Raw genomic sequence first — 16000 nt, forward strand, 5'->3', positions numbered from 1 at the left:
GGGTCCGGACGTCCTTGGTGATGGCACGCCAAATATCCTTTTTCTGGTGGGCGCTGACCTACATGAAATGCACAGGGGAAGAAGAGAAGTCATTACCAACTGCACCGTCAAAGTGAGTGGGCCCCCATCCCTACCCTTGCCATGTGGCACATGCACCCACCGTCTTTCATGCACTCAGAACTCTGCCCCCTTCCTTCTTACAACCATCCCTCTCCACACACGCATACCCCATACAACATGCCCCCTGTGTACTTTCCTGTTGGTCCGGAGGACCGTAGAGTGGCGTGTACTGGGGGAGGGCCCCGTCGGCGAGCTTCTCCAACTCCTCCGATGTGAAGGTAGGGGCCCTTTCCCCAGATTCACGAGCCATTGTCTCTTCCAGTCCGAGGTCACAGCTGCACTTGCAGTGTAGGTCCTCTCCTGTCGAAGATCAGGTATCGAGTGATTCAACAGCTAGAAAATGGCGGTCACGTCTACGGTGGTGCGTACCATCACCGCCGGCGTACATCGTCATTGGCTCCGGGGACCCATAGGGTCCAATGTTACCAAATGCAGCATTGTGCCGCGGTCTTCGACTGCCTACCGCGACTGTGTACAACGCCAGCGCAGTTACCTCACATCCCATTATCTCACTTTAGAGGTCAGGCAGCCGCCATTTCAGGGGCCCACATGGCCTAATTACCAACTGTGTCACACATACCTAGGGCTACTCTCAACACACGTACAGGCCAGATGTTGTGTATGAATCGTGTTCTGTGTAGACAGTGGGTACATAGCTCTGACTTGTTTGACTCTCTGGTCGCTGTTGTCCTTCATAGGCACCGTCCGCTGGGACATGTGAGGAGATGGTGGAATCCTCCGGTGTACCGACCGCTGGTGGACCTGTCGACAATGGAGGAAAGAAATCTGATAATCACCTATAGGTTTGACAGTGCCACAATCCAGGAACTGTGTACCCAGTTGGAGCCAGACCTGATGTCAGCAATCCACCATCCCACAGGAATCCCCCCTCAAGTGCAGGTGCTATCAGTGCTCCATTTCCTTGCAAGTGGGTCTTTTCAAACAACTGTGGCCATGGCATCAGGGATGTCCCAGCCTATGTTTTCCAACTTATTGTCCAGAGTGTTGTCTGCCCTGCTGAAACACATGCGGAGTTACATCGTTTTCCCTCAGGTGGAGGACTTGCTACAGTGAAAGGTGACTTCTATGCCCTTGGACCTATCCCCAATATCATAGGTGCCATTGATGGGACCCATGTGGCTTTGGATCCCCCCACAGGAGTGAACAGGTGTACAGGAACCAGAAGAGTTATCATTCCATGAATGTACAGATGGTATGTTTGGCCGACCAGTACATCTCCCATGTGAATGCCATGTTCCCTTGCTCAGTGCATGACGCCTACATCCTGCAGAATAGCAGCATCCCTTATGTGATGGGTCAACTCCAGGGGCACCGTGTGTGACTATTAAGTTACTCTGGTTACCCCACCCTGTCATGGCTACTGACCCCAGTGCGGAATCCCAGGACCAGGGCAGAGGAACGCTACAATGAGGCCCATGGGCGTACTAGGAGGGTGATCGAGCTGACCTTCTGCCTCCTGGAGGCCAGGTTCCGGTACCTCCATATGACAGGTGGATCCCTTTTCTACTCACCAAAGAAGGTGTGCCAGATCATCGTGGCCTGCTGTATGCTTCGCAACTTGGCTTTGCGACGACAGGTGCCTTTTCTGCAGGAGAATGGTCCAGATGGCAGTGTTGTGGCAGCTGTGGAGCCTGTGGACAGTGATGAGGAGGAAGCAGAGGAAGAAGACATTGACAACAGGGACTCAGTCATCCAGCAATATTTCCAGTGAAACACAGGTGAGAATACGTTCCTGCCTACTGCAAGTACTTTTACACTTCTACCTCTATCCGCGACTTCACCCAGTGTATGGTCACTGAGTTATCACTTTCCCTGACGGTTTCACAGGTGTGTGTCCCAACGTGTGTCATCTGCTTAGATTCCTCAGGGACTAGAGCTGTGTGATATAAGTATGTTGACATTACTATTTCCTGAAAATTTTGTCACTGTAATTGCAAATACACTATTTCAAAATCACAGACAGACTCCAGATCTTTTGGTGCTTTAGGTGTATTTCTTTACATAAACAATATTGGAGGGGGAAGTTAAATGGTGAGGGGTGATGGCGGAGGAGTGTCCATGGCAGAGTCCAGTCTATTTGTCTCATAGGTGCATTGCCCATATGGGCATAGGAAGTGGAGCTGGGGCAGTTTCAATATGGACAGGGTGACAAAGTGGGACAGTGGGTTGACAATCAGGGTGGTCTCATTTCTTGGTGGGGGTCTTGGCATCGTGCTCTGTCTTGTTCCTGGATCTCAGGGACCGTTTGCGGTGTGGTTCTCCGTCTGCAGGGGGTGGGGTGCTGGTGTGGTGGTCCTGTGGCGGTGCCTCCTGCCCACTACCACCGGCGGAGGTGGTGGGCAGTTCATCGCCCAGGCTAGTGTCAGGGGCCCCTTGTAGTGCCACAGTGTCCCTCCTGGTGTTGAGTAGTTCCTTCAGCACCCCTACGATGGTGCCCAGGGCGGAGCTGATGGTTCTGAGTTCCTCCCTGAACCCCAAATACTGTTCCTCCTGCATCTGCTGGGTCTCCTGAAACTTGTCAAGGACCGTTGCCATCGTCTCCTGGGAGTGGTGATGTGCTCCCATGATGGAGGAGAGGGCCTTGTGGAGAGTGGGTTCCCTTGGCCTGTCCGCCCCCTGTCGCACAGCAGCCCTCCGAGTTCCCCTGTGTTCCTGGGCCTCCATCCCCTGGACCGTTGGCCCACTACCACTGCCCCCAGGTCCCTGTTGTTGTTGGGGTGGTGGGTTATCCTGGGTTCCCTGTAGTGGTGGACACACAGCTGATTGACATATCCTGGGGACGGAGGTATGGGCCCGCTGGGTGGGTGCTGTGCTGGTGTTACCAGAGGGGGGAAGGTCTGTGGTGGCCTGTGCCTGTGTGAGGGGAACCGACTGTCCCGAGGCCCACAATGGTCCGGGCTGGTCATCTAGATCCACTTGGACAGAGCTGCTGTCATCACTGTGGGCCTCTTCTGTGGGTGGGGTGGAGATGTCTGGACCCTCCTGTCTGGTGACGTTGGGTAGTGGTCCTGCAGGGGTATAAAAGGATGTTTATTACATCTGTGTGTGTCATGGTGTGCAAAGGGGGTGTGGGTGACCGTGTACCCCAGTGCTGGCATTCCTGTGTGGGACCTTGTGTGATAATGGTTTAGGGGGGGTGTATGGCCATGTGCAGCGTGCATGCTTTGGTGATGGGTGTCCATGCTTTGTTGTTGCATGCAGGGCTTGGTGTTGGGATGGGTGGTTTGTGATATTGGTACATTTGTGAGGAGTTGGAGTGATAGGGATGGGGCGAGTGTGGGGGTATGTGATAGCATGCAGGTAGGGTGGGGGATATAATAGTAAAGCTTTGACTTACCAGAGTCCATTCCTCCACCGACTCCTTCGAGGCCCTCAGGATGCAGAATCGCCAAGACCTGCTCCTCCCATGTTGTTAGTTGTGGGGGAGGAGGTGGGGGTCCACCGCCAGTCCGCTGTACCGCCAGGTTGTGTCTGGAGACCACGGAACGCACCTTCCCCTGTAGGTCGTTCCACCTCTTCCTGATGTCGTCCCGATTTCTTGGGTGTTGTACCACTGCGTTGACCCTGTCGACCATTCTTCACCATACCTCCATCTTCCTTGCAATTGAGGTGTGCTGCACCTGTGCTCCAAATAGCTGTGCCTCTACCCGGACGATTTCCTCCACCATGACCCTGAGCTCCTCCTCTGAGAACCTGGGGTGTCTTTGCCGTGCCATGGGGTGGTGTAGGTGATGTGTGGGGTGGTGTGTGTGGTGATAAGTGTGATGATATGTAGTGGTGTCTGGTGTTTTGTGCGTGGAAGTTGTGTGGGTGATGGTGTTGTGTGCCTGTGGCTGCTAGTTTGTGGATGGTGGTGTCTCTCTCTGGCCTTCTCTCTATAATAGTGGTCATAGGGGTTTGTGGGTGATGTGGGTGTGTGTTTTATATTGTATTGGGTGTGTGGGAGTGGTGTGTGTATGTGTATCAGGTGTGTGTATTTCGAATTGTCCAATGTGGCGGTGTTTTGTAGAAGTGTGTGTATTTTGAGCGTGGCGGTGTGTACCGCCAATGGAATACCGCGGTTGAAAGACTGCCGCGTGGATTTGTGTGTCGTGATAGTGTGGGCGTATTTCTGTTGGCGTGAGGTAGAGGTTTTTTTTCACCAGTTTATCACTGACCTTTGGTGTGGCGGACTTGTGTGGGTGTCTGATTTTTGTCAGATTTCGAGATGTGGGTATAATAGCTGTGGCAGAATTCCGCGGGTGCAGCGGTGTGTTGGCGGTCTTCTGCACGGTGGTAAGCTGCTTTTACCGCCAGTGTTGTAATGACCCCCATAATGTTTACAAAAGTATTTAATACATATAACAAACTATTCCAGTCTCTTCAGAAACCAGACATTTCTAGGTCGCCTTTGATGGATTCTCGTGGAAGGCTCAGTCTATGATGAAGAGTAAAAGTTCCATTCTGAATGGAAGAAAAGCAAGACTGTCCTTGGATCTACTATAACATGTCAGGCAAACAGAAAGGAATGGGACTGAAGAATTCAGGTTAATCCACATTTTTGACATTGGTTGCTTGAAAGATATTTCCAACTCTAGAGAGTGCAGAAAAAACCCACAGTCTGGAAAGGCCAACCATATTCCATTTTTAACAAAACAGAGGATTTGCCAATCTGAACAACTGTATTCACTTTAGGGAAATTCAATTTCACATGTTTTTTCGAATTTTCTCAAAATTTCCAATTTGCAACCTGAACTTCCTAGTTTGTACAAACTATTTTGATTAATCTTTTTACTTGCCACATTTTGCATAGCTCTTTAATACATATCCTCAAATAAATTCTCCTTTACGTTACCTTTGAGACATTCTGGATTCAACCCTGTCCATGGATTTCTGCCACTAAGAAGCTAAAACAGATTGAAAGCTGTGAAATTGTAAGGGATACATTGAAAGGAATATATTAAGCTTTCTCCATCTGTTTGAATATCTAGACCTTAAATTTAAAGTTAGTCATATTTCCTCATTAAACCTCTCCATCAACGCACTTCTATTATGAGGATACAAAGTAGTAACTTTGTGAGATATTTTTAAATTGGTAAAAATGTGTGATTTTTGAGATGTAAATAGTAAACCATAGTCAAATATGATAGAATTAGGGACTCCTCTCTGTGAAAACATTCCTTCAAAAACACTGAATCTATATTGGGATCCTTTACCCACCTAATTTCTGGATATTTTGAAACATTGTCATTTAACAATAATGCATTAACCTTTCCGTCAGTCAAAGCATCTTATGCACCTAAATGTTCCATGGCAAGAATACTCCACAGCAGCTTCTGGGTGTACAAACCTTTCAGAATTTATAGTTTCAGTTCACAAAATCAAATCTAGTCTCATTTGGCACAACATTGACACTTATTCATCAAAACAGCTAGTTGATCATTCAATATAGCCACCAATAAGTGACCCTACTTTTTCTGCTGGTATCAGTTTCACCAATATGAATAAATATACATGAGCCAGAAATGTGACTCTGGATGGAAGCAATAAGACTAAAGCAATCTTTTTCATGGGAAGTTCAGCTCCTAATGAAAATTCTTCTTTGATTTTCCATAAAACTTCTAATAGTGACCAAAGATGTTTTTACCCTAGAGCCACCACTGTGAATACAATTTTTGACTTTGTTCAAATGGTGTTTTGCTTTATAGCTTCCGATCAAGCCTTTCCAGTTACACACTAATCAACATTTGCCATAGCATCTTTGACCATGATTGCTATGTACTCATTGATTGATTTTGTCTCCATTTGCCAGTACTTCATATGGAGAACCTAGGAAAAAAGTCTACTCTCACATTGAAAGCATCAGCAATATAGCCAACCATCTATACATCTCAACAATTACTTCACGTATTATCCTTGTCACACATACCCTTGTTGAACATTTTTTTACACAGATGTTCAACTTCATTGGAAAGAATAATTTTCAAGTTGGAACGTCATTCCTGTGTCTCAACAACACTTTGTCCAACATGTGGGTATATATCCCAACTGATTTTGTCTAAACCAGGATGTCATCTTGAGAGGCCACCGCCCTTAAATACTCCCAAATAAAATATGCAGAAGATTTTGGAATGCGTAAATACAGAGGGTAAACCAAATAGCATTCTGGTACACCTAAAACACCATCAGGTGTGGTGCAAATGGAAATGTGTGATGACTTTCTTCTTTAATCTGATGACAAATATGTTTAAATCTAAATCTAAGATAGCCTACATCCAAAATAACTTAGCTAATAATTCGTGGATGTGAGGTAGGAGATGATAATCTATTAATATGTGATTGTTAACTGGCCTTAAATTGAAAAAGACCCAAGTTGCCCATTTTTCTCTGTACTAGAACTATTGGAGAAACCCATTCTGAAATGTCCACTGCCTGAGCCACTCCAGCTGAACATATTTCTTGTTACATTTTGGTCAATTCCTTCCTAACACTAATAGAGACATTACTTAGTTTGCCATCATCACTTTTGGAGTAAAATGTGTGAGAAAACCATTACCATATTCAACTCCATCTGAAAATAGAATTTTACTTGTGCAAAAGAATATTTGAAGCAACTGTGCATCAACATCATTAACCCAAAGCACAGGCTGGTGTTTTGTTTCAATTATGAGTGATTCTCATTCTCCCCTGATGTCTCCATTCCAACACTTGCTATCCACCATAAGCACTTTACCTTGCAGGTGTAACACAAATTACTAGCATATCTATTTCACTCCCTATAGGCATAAACTTTGAAATAAGCTTTGAGAGCTTTTCGGTTCCAGCTGCTTAGTATCGCAATGTTGATAACAATACATACTTAAATGAAGGATTTATTTTGTATTCCATTATAAGTACCGTCTTCTATACCTTGTACACAGTATTCATCATCATACCCTGTATATAGTTATTTGAATCTGTTTTACGATTGTGAGCTCAACTGCTTCTATTGTATGTGGAACGTTGTTTCACAGGAAACATCTGCTCCCTGAACTTCACACAAGCCTACAGCTAGGTAGTGGCAGTCATCCTTTGCGGTCTTAATTGTTTTTGAAGGACCAATAACAGAAGCATTTGTGTGCAGCAGAACTTAAATAAGCCAATGGGTTCTAACATTTTTTAAAGGTTCTGGCATGTGTTTTTTGATTTCTACATTGCTTAACATTCAGGACTTCGTAACTAGTCAATTTCGAGGTGTGTAAAACAACACATAAGTGTATCTCAAACTTCATGCTCTGGAAGCATATCCTTAGAAACCTAGCTTGCCCAATAAGGAGGGTTATAAAAAATATAGGCAGCCAAAGTGAATAAGATTGTAATCTTAAGAAAATAGAGTGCATAGAATGCAAAAGGAGTCCAGTAAGTTTGAATCTTAAATTAAGGGATGCATTTTAGGAAACTAAAACTAGATTGTATTAGTTTGTCTTTCTTAAAAGCAAGAATAAGTGTGTTGCTGGCTATCTGAAAGGACATTTTTTTATTGCTTAATGAACACTCTCTCTCTTCAAGATAGTTCTAAGAGAACCTCTGCTCGGACATTGTGTCCTGATGCACAGACAGTAGGCAATTGCTCCCAAAAAATGTGTGTTAAGCGAACAGTAAGGAACAATTTTAAATTCAATAAATAAATAAATATATCAAATTCCCAGACCAATTTAGAAAAATAGAGACAATGTAACGAGAAAAAATACACCAAAAAAAAAAAACATTATAAAGGGGGAACAGGACTCATGTTTTTTTAAAATTTTAAGGCAAAATACTGCAAAAACAAAAACCAGCCAGCCAATGAGAAATTATAATTGGTGGTTGACGAGGGTCTAGGAGAAAATTCAGCATGAAGAATGAGTAGATGTTGAGTAAGCACAATGATCAACATTTATACTTTGGAACTTTGAGCCTGATTTAGAGTTTTTGAGATAGAGTACTCAAGCACAAACTTACCTTGTTTGCCAAACTCTTGAACCACCCGCCCTATTGAATTCTGGAAGGACCATCAACTCTCAAGTGGCAGTGGCGCCTTTGAGACTGTGTGACAGAGTGGTAGTCATCTGAGTAGGAACATCACAGCACCTGCCCTAATTAGAGCTGGCAGTCTTATGCCCTTCTTAGGTCTTGGCTCTCAGATGGCATGCATGCGCTGCCTCGAAGCAAGACATTCTGTATCTCCTTCTGAGTTACAGCCTGCCCATTTGCTGTCACTATCGTCGCTCCATTTTATGTTCTCCCCATTTGTCAAAGGCAAACATACATCATGCATCTTCTGGTGCTTCTCCCTTTCCCAGCGCACTGCCCAACTACTGTCCAACATGCACAGCAGGCATTATTTTGGGACTACCTTTTTCTTTTTTTAAATGGATGACCTGTCCCACCACACGTTAGAAGCGCTGGGGTTTTTATTACCCACGAGCGCCATTTTTAAATAATTTTTAATAATGCCAGGATGACAGCAAGCTGGCATGCCTCATTTGCTGGGATATGCTGCTGCACTGCCGACACAGCTTCCTGCCCCTGCAGGATGCCCTGGGCGTCTACCGGCTGAGTTGTGAGTGTGCCTCAGGCAGATGTGACAGAAAAGTGTGTGTGAGCTATTCTGGCAAACCACTGGGATTAAAGGTCATAAATAAAGCAGATACTTGTGCTCGAGGGAGTCCTTAATATCTCAGTTTTGAAGATTGCCAATGTCTGTTGAGCCCCCCGTTGGCATTGTCAAACACCAAAGATACCTAATCTTGATCAGCGTAGTAGTTACCTATACCTAATGCTTCATACACATGTCGAGAGCCGAGGCTATTTTAGGGGACATGTAACCTGCTTCTCTAAATTTTGCATCGTGAGCTCAGTAAGATGAATACCAACTTTTATTCTCTGGTGCAGTCAGATACAAAATGCCCTTGCAGCCACTGCTACCACTCGATATTTCCTGTGCCATCACTCACTTTTGAAAGTCCATTTCCATTACTCTTTTCTGCCTTTCTCATTGTTTTCCCAACTGCATCATTCTTCGACTTCCTCTTTTTCTGACAGTCTTGCTTGCTCTACGTCCGAGTCTGATTAAGATAAATATACGCCTCTTTTCCCAAAAATAAGTAAAGCTGCGGACCTGCAGCTGCCAGTACAAATTAAGCACTGCCAGTGTGTGCTGAGTTGCGATGGTGTTGAGTGTGGTCGTGACAACCACTTGTGAATGGTCTATGGACCCAAACTGTTTCCATGTGTTCCTCTAAATAACTGACTGAAGGACCTTCTCCCATGGTTGTGAGTGGCTGTCGGATGATGTACTTGTGAAAAAACACTTTTCTTTAACCTGTCACTGACAGAAAGAAAGCTGGAAGGCACAACTTCAGTCACGCAGGGTCCGAGCCTTTGATACAGCTTGTGGCTGGAGGCGCACAAGCCCGATCAGCGATCTTTCTGTCTATAAATAGAGGTCCACACACGTTATTTGAGAGTCCCTTTGGAACAGGGTTTGCATTAGAAACACTGCTTCTACACTCAACATGTCCAGAATACACTATAGAAGCAGTGATGTCATCCAAAAAATCAAATGACAGAATACAATAATCTTTTTCTTATTCTGGTCTTTCCATCCAAAGTCAGTTGCTCTTCTGATGTCAAAGAAAGTTCTTAACGTTTCTCATCTATATGCCTTGTAGGAATACAGTCTGAATGACTTTATTTTAATCAGTGTTGGCAATTGAAAATCAAGGGTTACAAATACAGAGGTTCATAGCTATGATGAAAACCAACATAGTAGTACTGTGTTTCCTTTCATCCTGATAGAATATTCATAATATGGAGTTGACCAGGGTGCAAAATGAACACATATCTGATGAGAAACATCACGGTGGCACCATGTTCAAAGGGGATCTTTAATTGTGTGTTCATAATAATAGCTCCATATGATATACTGTTAGTAAACAGGCGTCTCATTGGTTTACAAATATCAAATTCTTACTAAAGTAGGAATGGCTTTTTTGGACAGTCCTGTGTCTGACTCTTTCAGATTTTATTTATTCAAAACCAAAATGACTTTCTTTTGTTTTTTGATTCAGTGTTTTGAAGTGCATTCATATTTTTATGTTCTGTAAAAACATCTTAAAACATGTTTTGCTTAGATGCGGATTATTTTAATACAAATAGCTTTAGTGTGTCTGACATCAGGCTCCCAGGGTGTTGCCACAGATTTACAGCATATACTGGCAGCATTGTTATCACAATCAAGGCCTGATCTTGGAGCAATGTCATATTCTGAGACCCTGTTTCTCTAACTATGTCACAGGTGGAAGTCAAGCTCCAGGAAACCGGTCTGGTTCCTGAAGTGATGTTCCTTTTTTAATATAATGTACTTGCAAGGCTCTATAGTCTGAGGACAAGTTCCTGAAGTGATGTGTAAGTCTGAGGTCAAAATTTGGATATTTTGTCAAAGCCTCATGTTGGATAGCGGCAGTACTGGTAGCCTGGTGTCACCTTCTTGGGGCATTCTTATATTCTGAAGTCAGGCTACTGGAACAATGTCACAGTCTAAGGTTGTGATTCTGGGGTGATATTACAGACTGACATCAGGTTCCAGTTCCTTTGGCTATATATCCCTATTGTCAGGATCCCGGAGTGATGTCGCAGTTTGAATTCAGTTATTCAAAGTGTTGTCACAGACTGAGGTCAGATTCCTACAGTGATGTCACATTCGGACTTCTGATTTCTGTAGTTCCTACAGTAACCTTATAGTTTGACTTCTGGTATTCTAAGTGATGTCATAGTCTGGCATCAACTTCCTAGAGTGATGTCACAGTTTTGCTTTCGGTACTCTGAGTAATGACATAAATGGAGGCCAGTTTTTAGGTCTCGGCTGTAGACAGCAAAGAGAGACATGCTGTATCTACATTGTGGGCTTCTGCCCACCCATAGGCCTGTCATTTGCTCGCACTATCATGACTCTATTTTGCGCGCTAGTCATTTGTCAATGGCATGTCTTCTCCATTGTTTAGCCCTCCCAAGAGTCTAGTGATAGAAGGTCAATGCTTCTTTCCTCACTAACACACAAGAAGTCTCAATTCCTTTTCCAGTGATCCCGATCATTTCTCCACCATATATATACTGTTTCATGGGCCCTCCCCTAATCTCCTTTGCTTACATTCATTGTCGTGTGTGGCAGAACCAATTTGGTGCATGAATATCTGATCTTGCTGTTGACCCTGCACTCACTGGCCTCGTGGTAACCTTACTTGGATTCTTCTTGAGTCAACACAATCTCAGTCCTTTTCCTTTGGTACCCTGATCCTCAATGATGGTGAGGCAGACTTACCAAGGGAAGAGCCAGGATCACCACTCCATAACATTTGCGGAAAATTAAATTAAGTGACATCAATGAACAGCGCTTTATTCAGGGAACAATTCTTATAGGGCAACCAACCTCAAATAGTGTAAATAATAAAGTGCTTTTTGCATAGCCCAATTTAGGCACTTACATCGTGGAGACTGATTGGCTATGCCAATGCTTGTTTCTGCCTCTAACTGTCATGCAAAACCTGAAGGTTGGACCTGGCCCTTTTTGTAGAGTTATCCCCAACTCTTTGCCTTCTTCCTTCTATTTTTCTGGCTTGTTTTGGTTGGCTGTAGTATTCTGGGCACTTTACCACTGCTAACCAGTGCTAAAGTGCATATGCTGTCTGTCTGCAATGTATTGGTGATTCGTTTATCCTTGATTGGTATATTTGATTTAGTAGTAAGTCTGTAGTACATTGCACCAGGTGTCCCCAGGGCCTGTAAATCAAATGCTACTAGTGGGCTTGCAGCATTGATTGTGCCTCCCACATGAGTACCATCCACTTGCTAGACCCAAATCATCTTTTTACTACATGTAAATCACCTCTGAAGTAGGCCTAAGGCAGCCCTATGGGGGTGGTGCTGTGTATTTAAAAGGTAGGACATGTACTGGTGTGTTTTACATGTCATGTTAGTGAAATACTGCTAAATTTGTTTTTCACTTTTGCAAAGCCTATCTCTCCCATAGGGTAACAGGGGGAGTGCCTTGAAATATCATTTAAGTGTTATGTCTCATTGGGAGCAAATAGAGATATTGATCTTTAAGTATCTGAACTAGCAATTTCAAAATGGATCTTTTGGAGAAGTTGGTTTTTGAATTGTTAGTTTGAAAATGACACTGTTAGAAAGTGCAAAAACAACACTTGTTGTTTTTGCACTGTTAGAAAGTGGGCATTTTCTTGCTTAGTCATTCTGTGCCTCTGTCTGTGTGTTGAATACACATCTGGTTCAGGATGACAGTTGGGCTGTTTGTGTATTCACACTAGACAGTCACACAAAGGGAGCCGAGGTGTGCCATGCATATCCTGATGACCCATTATTAGACCCTTCATTGATTGGCTCATATATATGGGGTCGAAACTTTAACATAATCTGCTGTGGATTATTGTTGAAATGAATAGTGACTTCTGGACACCTGAATTGAAGGAGTCTTTTTGAAGATCACAGTTTTTTTAACCACACATTTGTATATATTGTATATAACACTTTGGGACTTTTTTTATCTCATGAAACTCTTTCACTGAGCCGTCACTTACTTTAGAAGTGCCTAAATATACTGATATTTGCTTTTAGTAATTAATATGAAACTGATAATTGAATAAAAGGTACATACAATAGAGATACCTTATTCAGTCAAAAGGTTTCTACATTTGTTAGAATTATTGCAGTGGAAGTCAAGGGCTATATTTCCCCCTTGGGCCAATATGTCACCAGTGGGGCCAAATATTTTTTGTTATATAGTTATCTACCCAGATCCAGGGGTTACTGGGTTTGTTCATTTTCGTCTAATTATGTTATTTAAATAAATAGTACTGAAGGCCTCCATAATGGCAAGGTCCTGGTTCACCAGCCTCTGGAAGGTGGCAGGGACCTTTTCAGTCACTTTAAATTGGAAGTGACCCTCTGAGATAGAGAAGGCTAACCTCCTTTTAGACCCCTCGGTCGAGGAAATGTGCCAGTAACCTGAAGTCAAGTCAAAAGGGCAGAGGAGCTTGGCAGCTCGAGATATATCAATGAGCTCATCAGCTTAGGGATGTGGTGTTCATCGGTTTTGGTAACTAAGCTGAGTCCCCCTGTAGTCAGTACAAAACCTGGGGCAGTGCCTGATGTGCACCTCTGATACCAGCACCACTAGGCTGTACCAGAGACTATTGGAGGGTTCAATGAACCCAAATACCAGCATCTTGGAGTATTCTGCATTGATACTGCCCTCTCCTTATCAGACAGTCATGTGTCACCAGCACCTCTCATAGTGTGGTTTGAGGTGGTTTAAATGGAGTACCCTTAATGGACTTCTAGAGTTCGTGAGACCCATCAGTTAGGATGATTGCCCTTTCCTATCCACCATCTCACAGAGTCAGTCCAGCTGTCCTAGAAAGCCCTGGGCTCCAATGCTTTATCACCCACAATTTCTGTCCAGGTTGGAATTCCACCATGATAGCCTCTTGCTCATAACATTGCTACATTACTTCCTGCCTGGGCTCCAAGTACTCAGAAGCCTTCTTCCAAAACTAAGAACATCTCAGAGAGTATTTAGGGAGCTTGCCCCATCCTTCATAGACCAGACCTAGAGTTCCCCTCACAGGGTGACTGTACAGAAGTTCAAATGGGCTGAAGCCCCCTCCCTTCTGTGGTACCTTCCTATAAGCAAAAAGCAAGTATGATAAGAAAACCTCCCCCTTCTGCCTCATGGGGTCAGGCAGGTCCATAATCATGCCTTTGTGTGTCTTGCTGAATTTTTCAAAACGTATTTCTTTGTAGATGTTATGGTGTGGCAAACTTAGAAGTAACACCACATTCCTTCCAAACAGCATTCATGTACACAGACATGAAGTTGGTGCCCCTGTCTGACACCACTTCTTTGGGGAAACACACTATGGTGAAAATCCCTAGACTACAGGTGCAGTAATGTTCCTCAGAGCGATGACCTCTGGGGACCTAGCAGGAGGAAAGCCCTATAACACAGGGGAACTACCAGTACTTGAGTTGTCAAATGCTCAGAAGCCATTGGGTCACTGTACATGAGGCAATTCTCCCAATATTTATGGTGATTTCCAGAGGTGTGCCAGCTGCCTGGGCCTCAGCTTGCAATCTGCTCCCCAAGCACCATATTAACCATTCCCTGTGAATGCCCACCACCACGGGGAGGTGCCTTCTTAGGGCACTTGGCATCTCCCTTGACATGCCCATATTGGTAGCACTCATAGCACTTAGGGACAAACTTTCCAGTATTCTTGTCTATTAATCCTTTCTTGTGTTGGTTAGATTGGGACTTTTCCCTCTCTAAATTGTTGTGCAGGCCTTGAGAGAACTCCTTATCTTATTTTCATCTCCCTCCCTCTTTTGTCTTTTGGGAACCCTGACCACCCTTGTGGTAGTCCCCCCCAGAGGCCTTATTAGATACTGTGGTGCTGACCAGGGGCCTGCTTCCTTAGCAAGCTTCCTGGGATCAGTAAGCCTGCTATCCACTACTTGTTGGCACAGCTCTGCAAAACGGATCTTGAGCATGTGCTCCCTCAAAATTAGATTGTGCAGCTCAGTAATTTCACTCACTTTGCTGCCCCTCATCCAGCCCTTTTGTTCCTTGCTGTCATAATCAAAGAAGTTCACCCAGGAGTAGTTTGGGAGCTTGTGACTATCACTGAGCCTCTGACGGTAATTCTCATGGGTCAGCCCAAATTTAGTAACAAGCATTGTTTTCATTGCGGCATACCCTGTTTGTTCCTCAGCCTCTAGAGACAGGATCCCTCCCCGCTGTACGCATGTGTTTCCACAGCCTACACCCCTAGTACTCCTCTGGAACCTTGATTACCCTGAGAGAAACTTCATATGCAGGAAACAGTTTCTCTATTTCATGCCCAACCCTATAATTAGCCATCCGTTCCTATGGTATGCATACTCTCACCTCTCCAGCAGATACTGTTGGTATGCTGTCACCATCACTTGATTCTGAGCCTTTTTTTGCTTTAATCACTAGTTCTTTCTGGTCCCTCTCATCCTCCACCAGCATTATCTTTTCTACCAAGGCTCTCTCAGCCTTCCTATCCTCTGTTGTTGTGTAGCCATTTTAGCTATAGATTTATACATGTTATTTTAGCAAACTAGGCCTGCTGTCGTGCACTTTAACCTAGATATGTTTTAGTCTAGCTTTGCTATGTTATTTTAACAATAGCCACATTTGCGGTCTTGTTTTATTTTCCGTATCTAACTGTTCTTCACCTGGGTCAGCACTGCGTTCTTAAACAAGACATTTCTTTAACTCTGTGCTTTCTCAAGGCTGCAGTAAGATAGGTTGTCGAACAAAGTGGTACGCTTTGTCTCTAATGTTCACAGAAACATACACACTCTTACTTAGGGATCCTTTCTTGGAACATAAGCTGTTTTATTATGAAAACACTACTTTGACCCATGTAAGTTAGAGGGAGATTCCAGCCAGATGACTACAACTGTATGCTGATTAATGATTGCTTCACTGCAGCTGCTTCTGTAGACTATAGGCCTCTTGCTCAACTATACAGGATGATGTCTTACCAGGGAAACCTAAAGGGCAGAATTAGAGCTTAACATGCTGTGCTCTAACATAGCTTAGGTAGAAACTATCCTTCAAACCCCAGTGACAAGATGGTAGCTTTTTTTATGATTTACTCTCTGTCACAATTTTAATCCTATTGTGCTTCATCATCCTAGTTATTACAATACATGCTTCATTATCTGAGCTGCAGTCGCTTCAATAAAACCTTATTGATCTATACTCTGCCTCTGATTGTCCTTGCATATGTGAGACTAGTGTAACTGAGAG

The sequence above is a fragment of the Pleurodeles waltl genome, chromosome 6 (assembly GCF_031143425.1).
Source record: "Pleurodeles waltl isolate 20211129_DDA chromosome 6, aPleWal1.hap1.20221129, whole genome shotgun sequence".
Classification (NCBI taxonomy): domain Eukaryota; kingdom Metazoa; phylum Chordata; class Amphibia; order Caudata; family Salamandridae; genus Pleurodeles; species Pleurodeles waltl.